The 19,871-nt window shown below is 38.9% G+C and overlaps 1 protein-coding gene across 4 annotated transcripts in view; it reads left to right on the forward strand.

The window, feature by feature from the left end:
• SLC12A6 (solute carrier family 12 member 6) overlaps window positions 1–19,871 on the forward strand; it is a 200,971-nt gene that overhangs the window by 84,698 nt on the left and 96,402 nt on the right. The gene's annotated exons all lie outside the window — the stretch shown is intronic.

Below are 19,871 nucleotides of genomic sequence, written 5' to 3' on the forward strand. Positions count from 1 at the left end.
CCATGGTGGCTCAGCAGGCAGAGTTCTCACCTGCCATGCCAGAGGACCCAGGTTCGTTTCACGGTGCCTGCCCATGTAAAAAAAATAAAAATAAAAATAAAAAAATCTTAGAACTGTTACATTTCTAAAATAAAATATATGTTCTGGTGAGGAATTCAGCCAGTACAAAAATACATAAAGAACGTAAAACATCCTGTAAAATATCTCTGTTCAGTCCCCTAGGTACTCATTGCTGACAGTTTCTTGGGAATTCTTTTTGAAAGTTTTAATTTACATTTTCAAATTATAGATGAGTCTTTTTTCCTTTTCATATCAGTGGAATTATATTATGCAAACTGTTCTACAACTTGCTTATTTTCACTTAACTTTTGTGCTGGTTTGAAAGGATGTATGCCCCCTAGAAAAGCCATGTTTTAATCAAAATCCCATTTCATAAAGGTAGAATAATCCCTATTCAACACTTTATGTTTGAAACTGTAATCAGATCATCTCCCTGGATGATGTGATTTAGTCAAGAGTGGTTGTTAAACTGCATTAGGTGACGACATGTCTCCACCCATTTGGGTGGGTCTTGATTGGTTTATTGGAGTCCTATAAAAGAGGAAATGTTTTGGAGAATGGGAGATTCAGAGAGAGCAGAGAATGCTGCAGCACCACGAAGCAGAGAGTCCACCAGCCAGCGACCTTTCCTCTATAAAAGAGGAAACATTTTGGAGAAAGAGATTCAGAAAGAGCAGCACACGAAGTACAGAGTCCACCAGCCAGCGACCTTTGGAGATGAAGGAGGAAAAGGCCTCCCAGGGAGCTTCATGAAACCAGAAGCCAGGAGAGAAAACTAGCAGATGACACCATGTTTGCCATGTGCCCTTCCAGATGAGAGAGAAAAGCCCTGACTGTGTTCGCCATGTGCCTTCTCACTTGAGAGAGAAACCCTGAACTTCATCAGCCTTCTTGAACCAAAGGTATCTTTCCCTGGATGCTTTTGGTGGACATTTTTATAGACTTGCTTTAATTGGGACTTTTCTCAGCCTTAGAACTGTAAACTAGCAACTTATTAAATTCACCTTTTTAAAAGCCATTCCATTTCTGGTATATTGCATTCTGGCAGCTAGCAAACTAGAACAACTTTTATCTGGAATATCATGTCATTTCAGTCCGTAAAGATCTGCCTCATTCCTTTGTGGTGGAATAGTATTCCATTATATTCCTATATCATAATTTCACTTAAGTGGTTTTCTGTTCATGAGCACTTAAAATTTTGCCAGATGTTTTGCTGTTACAAATAATATTTTGTTGAACGTCCTTGTACATATATCCTTGCATTCTCATTATTAGTATATTTGTAGGATAAATTCCTAACAGTGGAATTCCTTGGTCAAAGGGTATGCACAATTTCAGAAAGATGCATCAATTTAAACTCCTACCAGTGAAAAGTGTGCAAGAATACTTCATTTTTATCTTCAAAAGTAGGTATTAACAAGCTTAATTTTTTTCTAAAAGAAAATGTCATATCTCAATTTTTTTTTGCTTTTCTTTAATTATGAGTGAGATTAAGTACTTTTTAATGTTAATTAGCCATTGTGTGTTGTGTGTGCTTTGATTTGAGGCTTACTTTGATTTGTATATTGCTGAATTGTTAGCTTTTTGAGTATGTAGAAAGTATAAACTATCAAAAAGTCTAAAGTCAGTAAAGTGGTATGACTTCTGAAAGCTTCAGAGTATTAGTTGAGAAAACTAGGATACCCCTTTTCTGCTCTTTCTGTGTTAAGGGGTGTTTTAGTTTGTAAAAGCTGCCAGAATGCAGTATACCAGAAACGGAATGGCTTTTAAAGGGGGGAATTTATTAAGTTGCGAGTTTACAGTTCTAAGGCTGTGAAAATGTTGAACTAAGGCATCCAGGGAAAGATACCTTGATTCAAGAAGGGCCAGTGGGTCCAGAACACCTCTGTCAGCTGGGAAGTCACATGGTAAAGCCTGCTAACTTTCTCTTCTCATTTCATAAGGCTTCCCTGGGTCATTTTCCTTCTGCATCTCCAAAAGTCTCTGGCTGTGTGCATTCTGTTGGTTCTGTGGGTTCTGCTGGTTCTCAAGTTTTTCCTACATTATTCTCTCTTAAAGGGCTCCAGTAAGCAACTGCACCTGGAATGGGTGAAGGCACATCTCCATGGAAACCATCTAATCAAAAGTTACCACCCACAACTGGGTGGTCACATCTCCATGGAAACAATAAAAAAGATCCCACCTAGTAATATTGAATGAGGATTAAAGGACATGGCTTTTCTGGGGTGCATAATAGCTTAAAACCATCATAAGGAGTTAAGTTTCTGATCTTAACTCTCACTCCTATGAGCAAGTTTATGTGTTGGCACAGACCCTAACACATTAGGCATTCAGTAAATATTTCTATAATAAATGGTTTACAAATAAACATATCTTTGCTTGATACAGAATTAGGTACATACCCTTCACTTGGAACCCAAGTCTGATCACAAGAGTCCCAGTCTTGTACTATTATGGCAGTCACTATTCTCTTTTTATACTTTTATATGGAATAATTTATTTAAAGTGGTCAGATTATTTTTCTCTATATAAAAAAATTATATTTGGATCAAGAATGTTTAAGATTTCGCTGAATGATAAAAAGGACATTTGTCCCTAATTTTTTTAATTTTTTTTAAACTTTATTTTTTAAAAACTTTTTTATTATATAGTGTAACATATATACAAAGTGAAGAAATAAAAAAGCAATGGTTTTCAAAACACTGTTCAAAAACTGGTTACAGGATAGATCCCAGAGTTTGTTACGGGCTACCATACAATCCTCTCATATTTTTCCTTCTAGCTGCTTCAGAGTATAGGAGGCTAGAGAGCTTAAATACTTTTTTATCATCACAATCGACTTTTTTTCCCTACTTTTTTTGTGAACAAAAATATATGTACAGAGATCCAAGATGGCGTCTTAGTTCCTCCGACTCCAAATCAACTAATAGGTGAACAGAAACAGTACAAAACAGCTCCCGGGGCTACAGCAGGGAATGGACACACAGCGTAACCAAGTCTGGGCTGGCTAGTCTGACTGCGAAACTCGGCTGCGGTGAGTGAGATCCCCGAGCGGCGGGCGATTTCCCGAGCAGCCGCAGCTGCGGCGGTCCGAGCTAATCCCTCCCTCCTTCCCGGGCTGGCTGAGAGACTCGGAGAGACAAGCTTCCCAGCCAAGGCGGCCGGCGCCACACTTTTGCGGGCGGCTTCGAGTCCGCAACTACAAGTCTCGGATCAGAGGGCTATCCAAAGTCTGGGCTGGCAAGTCTGATTGCGAGACTTGGCTGCGGCGAGACCCCCGAGCGGCCACAGCTGCGGCGGTCCGAGCTAATCCCTCCCTCCTTCCCGGGCTGGCTGAGAGACTCGGAGAGACAAGCTTCCCAGCCAAGGCGGCCGGCGCCACACTTTTACGGGCGGCTGCGAGTCTCGGCTTTGAGTCCGCGACTTCGAGTCTCGGATCAGAGGGCTATCCAAAGTCTGGGCTGGCAAGTCTGACTGCGAGACTTGGCTGAGGCGAGACCCCCGAGCGGCCGCAGCTGCAGCGGTCCGAGCTAATCCCTCCCTCCTTCCCGGGCCGGCTGAGAGTATCGGAGAAGCAAGTTCCCCAAGCCGAGGCAGGCGGCGCCCTTCTTTTGCGGGCGGCTTCGAGTCTCGGCTTTGAGTCCGCGGCTACGAGTCCTGGATCAGAGGGCTATCCAAAGTCTGGGCTGGCTAGACTGACTGCGAGACTCGGCTGCAGTGAGACCCCCGAGCGGCGTGCGATTTCCCGATCAGCGGCAGCTGCGGTGGTCCGAGCTACTCCCTCCCCCCCTTTCCGGGCCGACTGAGAGTATTGGAGAAGCAAGTTTCCCAAGCCGAGGCAGGTGGCACCCCTCTTTTGCGGGCGGCTTCGAGTCTCTGCTTCGAGTCCGCGAATACGAGTCTCAGATAGGAGGGCTATCCAAGCCGCGGAAGCCCCCCCCCCACGGGAGGCTTCCTGGTCCGGTGGGGAATCCCCCAGGCCTGCTGCGGCCCGCAACCAGCCACAGGGTCCCCTCAAGCCGCGGCAGCTGATGCCCCCACCACGCGCGGCCCCTGAACCAACGGAGAGTATTGGATCCGAAATCCCCAGGCCACGGAGATCGGTGACTGGGGGAGACCCATTCCAAACACTTGAGACAAACGTGTGCCACGTGCGCCACGTACTGGGCAAGATAAGAAAAACAGATCCCAGAGATTTCACAGAAAAATCTTACAACCTTGCTGGGTCCAACACCCAGAGAAATCTGAATAAATGCCCAGACGCCAGCAGCAGAAGATAACTGTCCACGCTCAAAAGATTGAGAATATGGCCCAGTCAAAGGAACAAACCAATAGCTCAAATGAGACACAAGAGCTGAGACAACTAATGCTGAATATACGAACAGAAATGGAAAACCTCTTCAAAAATGAAATCGATAAATTGAGGGAGGACATGAAGAGGACATGGGCTGAACATAAAGAAGAAATAGAAAAACTGAAAAAACAAATCGCAGAACTTATGGAAGTGAAGGATAAAGTAGCAAACATAGAAAAAATGATGGATAGCTACAATGATAGATTTAAAGAGACAGAAGATAGAATTAGTGATTTGGAGGATGGAACATCTGAATTCCAAAAAGAAACAGAAACTATAGGGAAAAGAATGAAAAAATTTGAACAGGGTATCAGGGAACTCAAGGACAATATGAACTGCACAAATATACATGTTGTGGGTGTCCCAGAAGGAGAAGAGAAGGGAAAAGGAGGAGAAAAACTAATGGAAGAAATTATCACTGAAAATTTCCCAACTCTTATGAAAGACCTAAAATTACAGATCCAAGAAGTGCAGCGCACCCCAAAGAGATTAGACCCAAATAGGCGTTCTCCAAGACACTTACTAGTTAGAATGTCAGAGGTCAAAGAGAAAGAGAGGATCTTGAAAGCAGCAAGAGAAAAACAATCCATCACATACAAGGGAAACCCAATAAGACTATGTGTAGATTTCTCAGCAGAAACCATGGAAGCTAGAAGACAGTGGGATGATATATTTAAAATACTAAAAGAGAAAAACTGCCAACCAAGACTCCTATATCCAGCAAAATTGTTCTTCAAAAATGAGGGAGAAATTAAAACATTCTCAGACAAAAAGTCACTGAAAGAATTCGTGACCAAGAGACCAGCTCTGCAAGAAATACTAAAGGGAGCACTAGAGTCAGATACGAAAAGACAGAAGAGAGAGGTATGGAGAAGAGTGTAGAAAGAAGGAAAATCAGATATGATATATATAATACAAAAGGCAAAATGTTAGAGGAAAATATTATCCAAACAGTAATAACACTAAATGTCAATGGACTGAATTCCCCAATCAAAAGACATAGATTGGCAGAATGGATTAAAAAACAGGATCCTTCTATATGCTGTCTACAGGAAACACATCTTAGACTCAAAGATAAACATATGTTGAAAGTGAAAGGTTGGGAAAAGATATTTCATGCAAATAACAACCAGAAAAGAGCAGGAGTGGCTATACTAATATCCAACAAATTAGACTTCAAATGTAAAACAGTTAAAAGAGACAAAGAAGGACACTGTATACTAATAAAAGGAACAATTAAACAAGAAGACATAACAATCATAAATATTTATGCACCGAACCAGAATGCCCCAAAATACGTGAGGAATACACTGCAAACACTGAAAAGGGAAAAGACTCATAAACTATAATAGTTGGAGACTTCAACTCACCACTCTCATCAAGGGACAGAACATCTAGACAGAAGATCAACAAATAAATAGAGAATCTGAATATTACTATAAATGAACTAGACTTAATAGACATTTATAGGACATTACATCCCACAACAGCAGGATACACCTTTTTCTCAAGTGCTCATGGATCATTCTCAAAAATAGACCATATGCTGGGTCACAAAGCAAGTCTTAACAAATTTAAAAAGATTGAAATCTTACACAACACTTTCTCGGACCATAAAGGAATGATGTTGGAAATCAATAATAGGCAGAGTGCCAGAAAATTCACAAATACGTGGAGGCTCAACAACACACTCCTAAACAACGAGTGGGTCAAAGAAGAAATTGCTAGAGAAATTAGCAAATACCTCAAGGCGAATGAAAATGAAAACACAATATATCAAAACTTATGGGACGCAGCAAAGGCAGTGCTAAGAGGGAAATTTATTGCTCTAAATGCCTATATCAGAAAAGAAGAAAAGGCAAAAATTCAGGAATTAACTATCCATTTGGAAGAACTGGAGAAAGAACAGCAAGCTAACCCCAAAGCAAGCAAAAGGAAAGAAATAACAAAGATTAGAGCACAAATAAATGAAATTGAAAACATGAAAACAATAGAGAAAATCAATAAGACCAGAAGTTGGTTCTATGAGAAAATCAATAAGATTGATGGGCCCTTAGCAAGATTGACAAAAAGAAGAAGAGAGAGGATGCAAATAAAAAAGATCAGACATGGAAGAGGAGACATAGCTACTGACCTCACAGAAATAAAGGAGGTAATAACAGGATACTATGAACAACTTTACGCTAATAAATACAACAATTTAGAGGAAATGGACGGGTTCCTGGAAAGACATGAACAACCAACTTTGACTCAAGAAGAGATAGATGATCTCAACAAACCAATCACAAGTAAAGAAATTGAAGCAGTCATTCAAAAGCTTCCTAAAAAGAAAAGTCCAGGACCAGACGGCTTCACATGTGAATTCTATCAAACATTCCAGAAAGAATTAGTACCAACTCTCCTCAAACTCCTCAAAAAAATCGAAGTGGAGGGAAAACTACCTAACTCATTCTATGAAGCCAATATTACCCTCATACCAAACCAGGCAAAGATATTACAAGAAAAGAAAACTACAGGCCGATCTCTCTAATGAATATAGATGCAAAAATCCTCAATAAAATTCTAGCAAATCGTATCCAACAACACATTAAAAGAATTATTCATCATGACCAAGTAGGATTCATCCCAGGTATGCAAGGATGGTTCAACATAAGAAAATCAATTAATGTAATACACCATATCAACAAATTAAAGCAGAAAAATCACATGATCATCTCAATTGATGCAGAGAAGGCATTTGACAAGATTCAACATCCTTTCCTGTTGAAAACACTTCAAAGGATAGGAATACAAGGGAACTTCCTTAAAATGATAGAGGGAATATATGAAAAACCCACAGCTAATATCATCCTTAATGGGGAAAAATTGAAAACGTTCCCCCTAAGATCAGGAACAAGACAAGGATGTCCACTATCACCACTATTATTCAACATTGTGTTGGAGGTTCTAGCCAGAGCAATTAGACAAGAAAAAGAAATACAAGGCATCAAAATTGGAAAGGAAGAAGTAAAACTATCACTGTTTGCAGACGATATGATACTATACGTCGAAAACCCGGAAAAATCCACAACAAAACTACTAGAGCTAATAAATGAGTACAGCAAAGTAGCAGGTTACAAGATCAACATTCAAAAATCTGTAGCTTCTCTATACACTAGTAATGAACAAGCTGAGGGGGAAATCAAGAAACGAATCCCATTTACAATTGCAACTAAAAGAATAAAATACCTAGGAATAAATTGAACTAAAGAGACAAAAAACCTATATAAAGAAAACTACAAAAAACTGCTAAAAGAAATCACAGAAGACCTAAACAGATGGAAGGGCATACCGTGTTCATGGATTGGAAGACTAAATATAGTTAAGATGTCAATCCTACCTAAATTGATTTACAGATTCAATGCAATACCAATCAAAATCCCAACAACTTATTTTTCAGAAATAGAAAAACCAATAAGCAAATTTATCTGGAAGGGCAGGGTGCCCCGAATTGCTAAAAACATCTTGAGGAAAAAAAACGAAGCTGGAGGTCTCGCGCTGCCTGACTTTAAGGCATATTATGAAGCCACAGTGGTCAAAACAGCATGGTATTGGCATAAAGATAGATATATCGACCAATGGAATCAAATAGAGTGCTCAGATATAGACCCTCTCATCTATGGACATTTGATCTTTGATAAGGCAGTCAAGCCAACTCACCTGGGACAGAGCAGTCTCTTCAATAAATGGTGCCTAGAGAACTGGATATCCCTATGCAAAAGAATGAAAGAAGACCCATCTCTCACACCCTATGCAAAAATTAACTCAAAATGGATCAAAGATCTAAACATTAGGTCTAAGACCATAAAACAGTTAGAGGAAAATGTTGGGAGATATCTTATGGATCTTACAACTGGAGGCGGTTTTATGGACCTTAAACCTAAAGCAAGAGCACTGAAGAAGGAAATAAATAAATGGGAGCTCCTCAAAATTAAACACTTTTGTGCATCAAAGAACTTCATCAAGAAAGTAGAAAGACAGCCTTCACAATGGGAGACAATATTTGGAAATGATATATCAGATAAAGGTCTAGTATCCAGAATTTATAAAGAGATTGTTCATCTCAACAACAAAAAGACAGCCAACCCAATTACAAAATGGGAAAAAGACTTGAACAGACACCTCTCAGAAGAGGAAATACGGATGGCCAAGAGGCACATGAAGAGATGCTCAATGTCCCTGGCCATTAGAGAAATGCAAATCAAAACCACAATGAGATATCATCTCACACCCACCAGAATGGCCATTATCGACAAAACAGAAAATGACAAGTGCTGGAGAGGATGCGGAGAAAGAGGCACACTTATCCACTGTTGGTGGGAATGTCAAAGGGTTCAACCACTGTGGAAGGCAGTTTGACAGTTCCTCAAAAAGCTGAATATAGAATTGCCATACGACCCAGCAATACCATTGCTAGGTATCTACTCAAAGGACTTAAGGGCAAAGACACAAACGGACATTTGCACACCAATGTTTATAGCAGCATTATTTACAATTGCAAAGAGATGGAAACAGCCAAAATCTCCATCAACAGAAGAGTGGCTAAACAAACTGTGGTATATACATACGATGGAATATTATGCAGCTTTAAGACAAGATAAACTTATGAACCATGTAATAACATGGATGTACCTAGAGAATATTATGCTGAGTGAATCCAGCCAAAAACTAAAGGACAAATACTGTATGGTCCCACTGATGTGAATGGACATTCGAGAATAAACTTGAAATATGTCATTGGTAACAGAGTTCAGCAGGAGTTAGAAACAGGGTAAGACAATGGGTAATTGAAGCTGAAGGGATACAGACTGTGCAACAGGACTAGATACAAAAACTCAAAAATGGACAGCACAATAATACCTAATTGTAAAGTAATCATGTTAAAACACTGAATGAAGCTGCATCTGAGCTATAGGTTTTTGTTTTGTTTTGTTTTGTTTTGTTTTGATTTTACTATTATTACTTTTATTTTTTTCTCTATATTAACATTCTATATCTTTTTCGGCTATGTTGCTAGTTCTTCTAAACCAATGCAAATGTACTAAGAAATGATGATCATGCATCTATGTGATGATGTTAAGAATTAATGATTGCATATGTAGAATGGTATGATCTCTAAATGTTGGGTTAATTTATTTTTTTCCGTTAATTAAAAAAAAAAAAAAGAGAAGGGATAATTGGAGATGAAGGGATACAGACTGTACAACGGGACTGGATATAAAAACTCAGAAATGGTCAGCACAATACTACCCAATTGTAATGCAATTATGTTAAAACACTGAATGAAGCTGCATGTGAGGTATAGGTTTTTTGTTTTTGTTTTTTTTCGTTTTTTTTCTATTATTGTTTTAATTCTTATTCTGTTGTCTTTTTATTTCTTTTTCTAAATCGATGCAAATGTACTAAGAAATGATGAATATGCAACTATGTGATGTTATTAAGAATTACTGATTGTACATGTAGATTGGAATGATTTCTAATTGTTTTGTTAATTCTTTTTTTAATTAATAAAAAAAAACACACACAAAAAAAATCTGTAGCATTTCTATACACTAGCAATGAACAAGCGGAGGGGGAAATCAAGAAACGAATCCCATTTACAATTGCAACTAAAAGAATAAAATACCTAGGAATAAATTTAACTAAAGAGACAAAAGACCTATACAAAGAAAACTACAAAAAACTGCTAAAAGAAATCACAGAAGACCTAAACAGATGGAAGGGCATACCGTGTTCATGGATTGGAAGACTAAATATAGTTAAGATGTCAATCCTACCTAAATTGATTTACAGATTCAATGCAATACCAATCAAAATCCCAACAACTTATTTTTCAGAAATAGAAAAACCAATAAGCAAATTTATCTGGAAGGGCAGGGTGCCCCGAATTGCTAAAAACCTCTTGAGGAAAAAAAACGAAGCTGGAGGTCTTGCGCTGCCAGACTTTAAGGCATATTATGAAGCCACAGTGGTCAAAACAGCATGGTATTGGCATAAAGATAGATATATCGACCAATGGAATTGAATAGAGTGCTCAGATATAGACCCTCTCATCTATGGACATTTGATCTTTGATAAGGGAGTCAAGCCAACTCACCTGGGACAGAACAGTCTCTTCAATAAATGGTGCCTAGAGAACTGGATATCCATATGCAAAAGAATGAAAGAAGACCCATATCTCACACCCTATACAAAAGTTAACTCAAAATGGATCAAAGATCTAAACATTAGGTCTAAGACCATAGAACAGTTAGAGGAAAATGTAGGGAGATATCTTATGAATCTTACAATTGGAGGCGGTTTTATGGACCTTACACCTAAAGCAAGAGCACTGAAGAAGGAAATAAATAAATGGGAACTCCTCAAAATTAAACACTTTTGTGCATCAAAGAACTTCATCAAGAAAGTAGAAAGACAGCCTACACAATGGGAATCAATATTTGGAAACGACATATCAGATAAAGGTCTAGTATCCAGAATTTATAATGAGATTGTTCAACTCAACAACAAAAAGATAGCCAACCCAATTACAAAATGGGAAAAAGACTTGAATAGACACCTCTCAGAGGAGGAAATACAAATGGCCAAAAGACACATAAAGAGATGCTCAATGTCCCTGGCCATTAGAGAAATGCAAATCAAAACCACAATGAGATATCATCTCACACCCACCAGAATGGCCATTATCAACAAAACAGAAAATGACAAGTGCTGGAGAGGATGCGGTGAAAGAGGCACACTTATCCACTGTTGGTGGGAATGTCAAATGGTGCAACCACTGTGGAAAGCAGTTTGGCGGTTCCTCAAAAAGCTGAATATAGAATTGCCATACGACCCAGCAATACCATTGCTGGGAATCTACTCAAAGGAATTAAGGGCAAAAACTCAAACAGACATTTGCACACCAATGTTTATAGCAGCGTTATTTACAATTGCAAAGAGATGGAAACAGCCAAAATGTCCATGAACAGACGAGTGGCTAAACAAACTATGGTATATACATACGATGGAATATTATGCAGCGTTAAGACAGGATAAACTTATGAAGCATGTAATAACATGGATGGACCTAGAAAACATTATGCTGAGTGAGTCTAGCCTAAAGCTAAAAGACAAATACTGTATGGTCCCAATGATGTGAATCGACACTCGAGAATAAACTTGAAATATGTCATTGGTAACAGAGTTCAGCAGGAGTTAGAAACAGGGTAAGATAATGGGTAATTGGAGCTGCTGGAATACAGACGGTGCAATAGGACTAGATACAAAAACTCAAAAATGGACAGTACAATAATACCTAATTGTAAAGTAATCATGTTAAAATACTGAACGAAGCTGCATCCGAGCTATAGGTTTTTGTTTTGTTTTGTTTTGTTTGTTTTGTTCTTATTATTATTACTTTTATTTTTTTTCTCTATATTAACATTCTATATCTTTTTCTGTTCTACTGCTAGTTCTTCTAAACCGATGCAAATGTACTAAGAAACGATGATCATGCATCTATGTGATGATGTTAAGAATTACTGATTGCGTATGTAGAATGGTATGATGTCTAAAAAAAAAAAATGGTCAGCACAATACTGCCTAATTGTAATGTAATTATGTTGGAACGCTGAATGAAGCTGCATCTGATCTATAGTTTTTTTTGTTTTGTTTTGTTTTTTTTCTCTTATATATTTTTGTACTTTCTATTTTTATTTGTGTTTTCACTCTGTGTTATCACTTTATTTCTTTTTCTGTTGTCGTGCTATTTCTTTCTCTAAATCGATGCATATGTACTGAGAAATGATGACCATACACCTATGTGATGATATTAAGAATTACTGATTGCATATGTAGAATGGATTGATTTCTAATGTTGTGTTAGTTAATTTTTTTAATTAATAAAAAAAAAGATACAAAGAAAAAAAATATATATATGTACAAAAAAGCTATAAATTTCAAAGCACAGTGCCACAATTAGTTGTAGAACATATTTCAGAGTTTGACATGGGTTCCAGTTTCAAAATTTTAGGTTTTTACTTCTGGCTGCTCTAAAATACTGGAGACTAAAAGAGGTATCAGTTTAATGATTCAGTTTTCATATTCGTTTGTTAAGTCCTATCTTCTCTGTATAATTCCACCATCATCTTTGATTTTTCCGTACCTCTCTTTGGGGTTGTTTGGGCTTTGGCAATTCTAAATTTTTGCTATTGGAAGGATCTGTCATTAATAAAGGGTAAGGAGATAGAACTATCTGATGTTCTGGAGAGGCTTGGCTAGGTTTTAGGATTTATCTGGACCAGGGACCTATCTGGAGTTTGTAGGTTTCTGGAAAGTTACTCTCATGCCTGGAACCCTCGTGGAATCTTTTTTTTTTTTTTTAAAGACAGAGAGAAGGAAGGAAGGATAGAAGGAAGGAAGGAAGGAAGAAAGGGAAACATTTTTTAAACATTTTCTTGTTTTATTGTATTCTGTTTCTCCGTTTTTGTTACATGGGCTGGGGCCGGGAATCGAACCGAGGTCCTCCGGCATAGCAGGCAAGCACTTTGCCCGCTGAGCCACCGCGGCCCGCCCCCCCTCGTGGAATCTTATGTATTGCCCTAGGTGTTCTTTAGGATTGGCTGGAATGGTCCTGATTAGGGGTTGTCAGGTTATGATAGGTAGCAAGGTCTACCTGAAGCTTGCTTAAGAGTAACCTCTGGACTCTATTTGAACTCTCTCTTCCACTGATACTTTATTAATTACACTTCTTTTCCCCTCTTGGTCAGGATGGAATTGTTGATCCCATGGTGCCAGGTCTGGATTCATCCCTGGGAGTCATCTCCCACATCGCCCTAGGGAGATTTTCACCCCTGGATATCATGTTCCATGTAGGGGGGAGGGCAATGATTTCACTTGCAGAGTTGGGCTTAGAGAGACTGAAGCCACATCTGAGTAACAACAGAGGTCCTCCAGAAGTAACTGTTAGGCATGCCTATAGGCTAAGCTTCTCCACTATCTATACAAGCTTCACAAGAGTAAGCCTCGTGATCGAGGGCATGGCCTATTGATTTGGGTGTCCCTAAAGTTTGACACAATATCAGGGGATTCCCTGATGGTAAATCTGCTTAATATACTCTGGGATGTTTCCAGGCATTACAGTAGTCTGTACAGGATTAAAGGAACTCTTTCTCATTCTGTGCTCTCTGTGTTTCAGTTGTTCAAATGAGCTATACAGACAGGTTGAATTAGATTATGCAGTACAGAAAATTTCAGTTCCAGATAAAATAAATTTTTCTTCCATTGGTCTCAAAGAGTATGTGTGGTTCTTAAATATAGACACTGTCTTCCTTTCCCCTATGTTCTGAATTACTTTAACCCCAACCTGTTTGACTTTGTTCTTATCTCTAAATATCAGGTTATATATATAAAACAGCCTCTCAAAATCCAGACATAATAATCACCACTCTGGACTTAATGTGTCTGTTCTAAAAGCTTTCAGTCTAGGCCCCTGTTTTCTTATAAGCATTTTCTAAAGGTGACCATACCATTCTTGTTCTCTTGTTTCTGGTTTATTTTGTCTCACCAAATGTCCCATATGTCCATTTACATCGTTACATGCCTCACGTCAGTGTTCCTTTTTGTAGCAGCACAACATTTGCTCATAAGTATACACCACCATTTGCCATCAGTGCATCCTTCAGCCATCTGCATTCATCAGACATTAGGTTGAGGGTCCAAAGTCCACGGTCCATCAACATTCTCAATTTTAGATAAGTTCATTGTTCCCAAGAGACAGAAAACCAATAAACACACCCTCACCAAAAAGGAGACCTAAACCTCCTCTTAACTTTTGTCCCATTATTTACCTTTCTTGTTTCTATGGTAGTGCTGATGGTTTCGTTTTGAACATAGCACATAGTATGTGTGTTAGTTAGATTCAGTTGTCAACTTGGCCAGGTGAGCATACCTAGTTTTGTTGCTGCAGACATAAGCCAATGGTACGTGAACCTCATCTGTTGCTAATTACATCTGCAGTCAGCTAGGAGGCGTGTCTGCTGCAATAAGTGACGTTTGACTTAATTGGCTGGTGCTTAAATGAGAGAATGCAACATAGCACAGCCTAAGCAACTCGGTATTCCTCATCTCAGCACTCGCAGCTCAGCCCAGGCCTTTGGAGATGCAGAAAGAAGTCACCCCGGGGAAAGTTGTTGGAACCCAGGGGCCTGGAGAGAAGACCAGCAGAGACCATCTTGTGCCTTCCACGTAAGAAAGAACCTCAGTGGAAAATTAGCTGCCTTTCCTCTGAAGAACCAACAAAATAAATCCCCTTTTATTAAAAGCCAATCCATCTCTGGTGTGTTGCATTCTGGCAGCTAGCAAGCTAGAACAGATTTGGTACCAGGAGTGGGGTGCTGCTGTGGTTTGCAAATGCCAGATATGTTTGAATGGTGTTTTGGATGGCTAAGGGGAAGATTTTGGAGGAATTGTGAAGAGAATGATGGAGAAGACCTGGAGTGCATGAAGGGACTGTTGGTGTAAATGGAACCACTGCCAATCTTGACAAAGGAGGACACAAAAGGGAGAGATTGGAGTTCTCAGAGTGAGAACCATGGACGCTCGGGTCTGAAGCCAAGAAACCTCAGCCAAGAGAGTGAACCCACCTGTATACATGGAGAGGGTGAGTTTACCCTGAAGGGTGAGGATAAGCCTCTCATCTTGTTGCAGTGGAAGAGTTGTGTAGCCTCAGGCCTTGGAGAAGGTAGAGCATGCTCCTTGGGGGACTGGGAGAGCCTGGCTGCCACCATGTGGAGGGGTTGAGCGTGTGTCCCAGAAATGGCAGAGAGCCCAGGGGTGGCCCTGATGCCTGGAGAGAGTGGAGCCTAGAGGTGGTCTCCTCGATGTTCCCTGAGGTTGATTTGGAAAGAGGTGGGCCACTGCATAGGCCCTTGAAAAGGATGGGACTGCCACTTTCTAAGCTGAAGGATGAATGACTTTCAGACTTTAAAATTCCATGGCGCTTTCCTTGCAGGTTTTACATCTGTGTTCTTCCAGTTTCTCCCTGTGGAAATGAAAACCTATATCCTGTGAATATCCTCCTTTGCATATTGGCATCAGATAACTTGTTTTGAGATTCACAGGTCCACAGCAAGAAGAAAATTTTTTGCACCTGTTTAAGGTGATGCTTGAAGTTGCCAAGTTGACAAGGGGTGGACGTATGTTAGTTAGATTCAGTTGTCAACTTGGCCAGGTGAACATACCTAGTTTTGTTGCTGCGGACATAAGCCAATGGTACGTGAACCTCATCTGTTGCTAATTACTTCTGCAGTCAGCTAGGAGGCGTGTCTGCTGCAATGAGTGACGTTTGACTTAATTGGCTGGTGCTTAAATGAGAGAATGCAACATAGCACAGCCTAAGCAACTCGGCATTCCTCATCTCAGCACTCGCAGTTCAGCCCAGGCCTTTGGAGATGCAGAAAGAAGTCACCCCGGGGAAAGTTGTTGGAACCCAGGGGCCTGGAGAGAAGACCAGCAGAGACCATCTTGTACCTTCCACGTAAGAAAGAACCTCAGCGGAAAGTTAGCTGCCTTTCCTCTGAAGAACCAACAAAATAAATCCCCTTTTATTAAAAGCCAATCCGTCTCTGGTGTTTTGCATTCCGGCAGCTAGCAAACTAGAACAGTATGTAATGGCAGTTTCCCCCCTGTACCCTGAACTTAAACACTCTTTATAAAAGAATCATATCTTTGAAGTAACTTACAAGAACTCATTCATATTTCTGCTGTGAGTCCGTGGGACACATATATCTGTACAACCCCTTTCAATCTTGTTCATCTTCAATATGGTAATATTAATTCAAGACCCACTAGAGAATCACCTTCACACCTATCTATTCCCTTACATTGCAGTTCAACCTCATTAGCTAATGGTTCACCCATATCTAGTTTCCATGTATCACTAAGTCCCCTGTATTCTATATTATAAGTCTCTGATTGTACCTTTATGCTGCTCATAAAAGTAGAATCATACAGTATCTGTTCTTTTGTGTCTGGCTAATTTCAGTCAGCATTATGTTCTCAAAGCTCATCCATCTTGTCATGTGCTTCAGGATGCCATTTTGTCTTACTGCTGCATAATATTCCATCGTATGTATATACCACATTTTGTTGATCCACTTCTCTGTTGATGGGCGTTTGGTTTGTTTCCATCTTTTGGCAATTGTGAATAATGATGCAATGAACATCAGTGTGCAAATGTCTGTTTGTGTCATTGCTTTCAGCTCTGAGTATACACCAAGTAGTGCTATTGCTGGATCATAGGGCAGCTCCATATTTAGTTTCCTAAGGAAATGCCAAACAGTCTTCCATTGTGGCTGCACCATTGTACATTCCCACCAGCAGTGCATAAGTGTCCCATTGCTCCACATCCTCTCCAACATTTATAGCTTCCTGTTTGTTTAATAGCAGCCATTTTTATCGGTGTGAGGTGGTATCTCATTGTAGTCTTTATCTGCATTTCTCTTATAGCCAGTGAAAATGAGCATCTCTTCATGTGCTTTTGAGCCATCTGTATTTACTCTTCAGAAAAATGTCTATTCAAATGTTTAGCCCATTTTATAATTGAATTGTTTGTTCTTTTATCGTTGAGTTGTATGATTTGTTTGTATACACAGGAAATCAAACCTTTGTCTGATATATGATTTCCAAATATTTTCTCCCATTGAGTTGGTTCCTCTTCACCTTTTTGACAAAGTCTTTTGAGGTGCAGAAGCATTTTATTTTGGGGCATTCCCATTGATCTGTTTTTTCTTTTGTTGCTGTGCTCTGGGCGTAAAGTTTAGGAAGCTACCTCCGTTACTAAGTCTTGAAGATGTTTCCCTACATTTTATTCTAGAAGCTTTATGGTGCTAGTTCTTATATTTAGGTGTTTGATCCACTTTGAATTAATTTTTATACAGGGTGTAAGATAGGAGTCTTCTCTCATTCTCTTGTCTATTGATATCCAGTTCTTCATGCCCAATTATTGAAAAGACTATTTTTTCCCAGTTCAGAGGATTTGGGGGTCTTGTCAAAAATCAGTTGACCATGGATTTGGTGGTCCATTCCTGCACTCTCAATTCAATTCCATTGGTAAATGCTTCTGTTTTCTACCATGTTGTTTTGACCACTGTGGCTTTATAATAGGTTTTAAAGTCAGGGAGTGTTAATCCTTCCACTTCATTCTTTTTTAGGATGCTTTTAGCTATTCAGGGTCTCTTTTCCTTTCAGATGAATTTGGTAGTTAGCTTTTCCAAATCTTCAAAGTAGGTTGTTGAAATGTTGATTGGTACTATATTGAATCTGTAGATCAATTTTGGGAGAATTAACATTTTAACTATATTTAGCCTTCCTATCCATGAGCAGGGAATATCTTTCCACCTATTTAGGTCTCCTTTGATTTCTTTTAGCAATGTAGTGTAGTTTTCTGTGTATAAGATCTTTGCATCCCTAGTTAAATTCATTCCTAAGTATTTGATTCTTTTAGTTGCTATTTTGAATGGAATATTTTCCTTGACTGACTTCTCAGCTAGCTCATTGCTTGTGTATAGAAATGTTCCTTATTTTTACACATTAATTTTATATCCCACCACCTTGCTGAATTTATTAGCTCGAGTAACTTCCCTGTAGCTTTCTCAGGATCTTCCAAGTATAGTATCATACCATCTGCAAATAATGAGAGTTTTACTTCTTCCTTTCCAATTTGCATTCCTTTTTTTTCTTTGTCCTGCCTGATTGCTCTAGCTAGAATTTCTAGCACAATGTTGAATAACAGTAGTGACAGTGGGCATCCTTGTCTTGTACCTGATCTTTCAGTCTGTCTCCATCGAGTATGATGCTGGTTATTGGTTTTTCGTATATTCCCTTTATCATATTGATATAGTTACCTTTGATTCCTATTTTTTGGAGCATTTTTATCAGACAAGGATGCTGAATTTTGTCAAATGCTTTTCCAGCATCAATTGAGATGATCATGTGATTTTTCCCTTTTGATTTGTTAATGTGCTGTATTATATTAATTGGTTTTCTTGCATTGAACCATCCTTGCATTCCTGGTATAAACCCCACTTGGTCATGGTGTATAATTCTTTTAATGTGCTGTTGGATTCAATTTGCTAATATTTAATTGAGAATTTCTACATCTATGTTCATTAGGGAGATCGGCTTGTAGTTTTCCTTTCTTATAGCTTCTTTATCCGGTTTTGCTATTAAACTGATATTAGCTTCATAAAATGAGTTAAGTAAGAGTTCCTTTTTCCTTAATTTTTGGAAAAGTTTGAGCAAGGTTGGTGTTAGTTCTTTTTGGAATGTTTGATAAAATTCCCCTTTGAAACTGTCTAGCCCTGGGCTTTTCTTTGTAGGAAGATTTTTGATGAGTGATTGAATTTCTTTACTTGTGATTGGTTTGTTGAGATCTTCTATTTCTTCCTGAGTCAGTGTAGCTTCTTTGTGTGTCTCCAGGAATTTGTCCATTTCGTCTAAGTTGTTTCGTTTGTTGGCGTGTAGTTGTTCATAGTATCCTCTTATGATTTCTTTTATTTCTTCGGAGTCTGTGGTAACGCACCCCTTCTCATTTCTGATTTTTTTTATTTACATCCTCTCTCTTTTTTTTCTTTGTCAGTCTTGCTAATGGCCCATCGATCTTATTGATTTTCTCTACCAAATTTTGGTTGTATTGATTCTTTGTATTGTTCTTTTGTTCTCCCATTCATTTATCTCTGCTTTAATCTTTGTTATTTCTCTTCTCCTGTTTGCTTTGGGGTTAGTTTGCTGTTCTTTCTCAAGTTCTTCCTGGTTTGCTGTTAAGTCCTCAAGTTTTGCTCTTTCTAGTTTTTTAATATAGGCATTTAAGGCAATAAATGTCCCTCTCAGCACAGCCTTTGCCGCATTATCCCTAAATTTAAAATGCTTCTGTCTCTGAAAAATATCTGAAAACTGGAGAAATTTGAGAGTAGTTCATTATTTGACCAGGAAAAAGTATTCAGTAGTGTTAGGAAAGAAAGTGAGTAATGAAGTAGCGTTTGTAGAGTTGGTACAGTTCCTATATTACTAAACTGAATTTTGTTCCCAATTAAGTGCCTGTAGTAGAATATACCGGGTGAATTATGGGCAAAAAGAAGGACTGTGTGATTGTGAAGGAAGTGTTATTTTAGTCCATAATGGCCAAAAATTCTAATAGAATTTGCAAAGAGACCACTCTAGACATTAATATCATTCAGTACCTACAATTGCATCCAATTTTTTAAATAACTAGTCATTTATCTATTGACCAGATTCTTGAGTAAATCCAGTCTGCTACCCTATAGTGCGCTCGTAAGTTCATCAAGTCGTATTATCTTCTCCTTTTTGCTCATGCTGTGTAGAACAATCATCTTCTGTCTTCGACTCTGAATGTCTTTTTGCTTCAGTGTCAAAATCC

Source organism: Tamandua tetradactyla, chromosome 14 (assembly GCF_023851605.1).
Source record: "Tamandua tetradactyla isolate mTamTet1 chromosome 14, mTamTet1.pri, whole genome shotgun sequence".
Classification (NCBI taxonomy): Eukaryota; Metazoa; Chordata; class Mammalia; order Pilosa; family Myrmecophagidae; genus Tamandua; species Tamandua tetradactyla.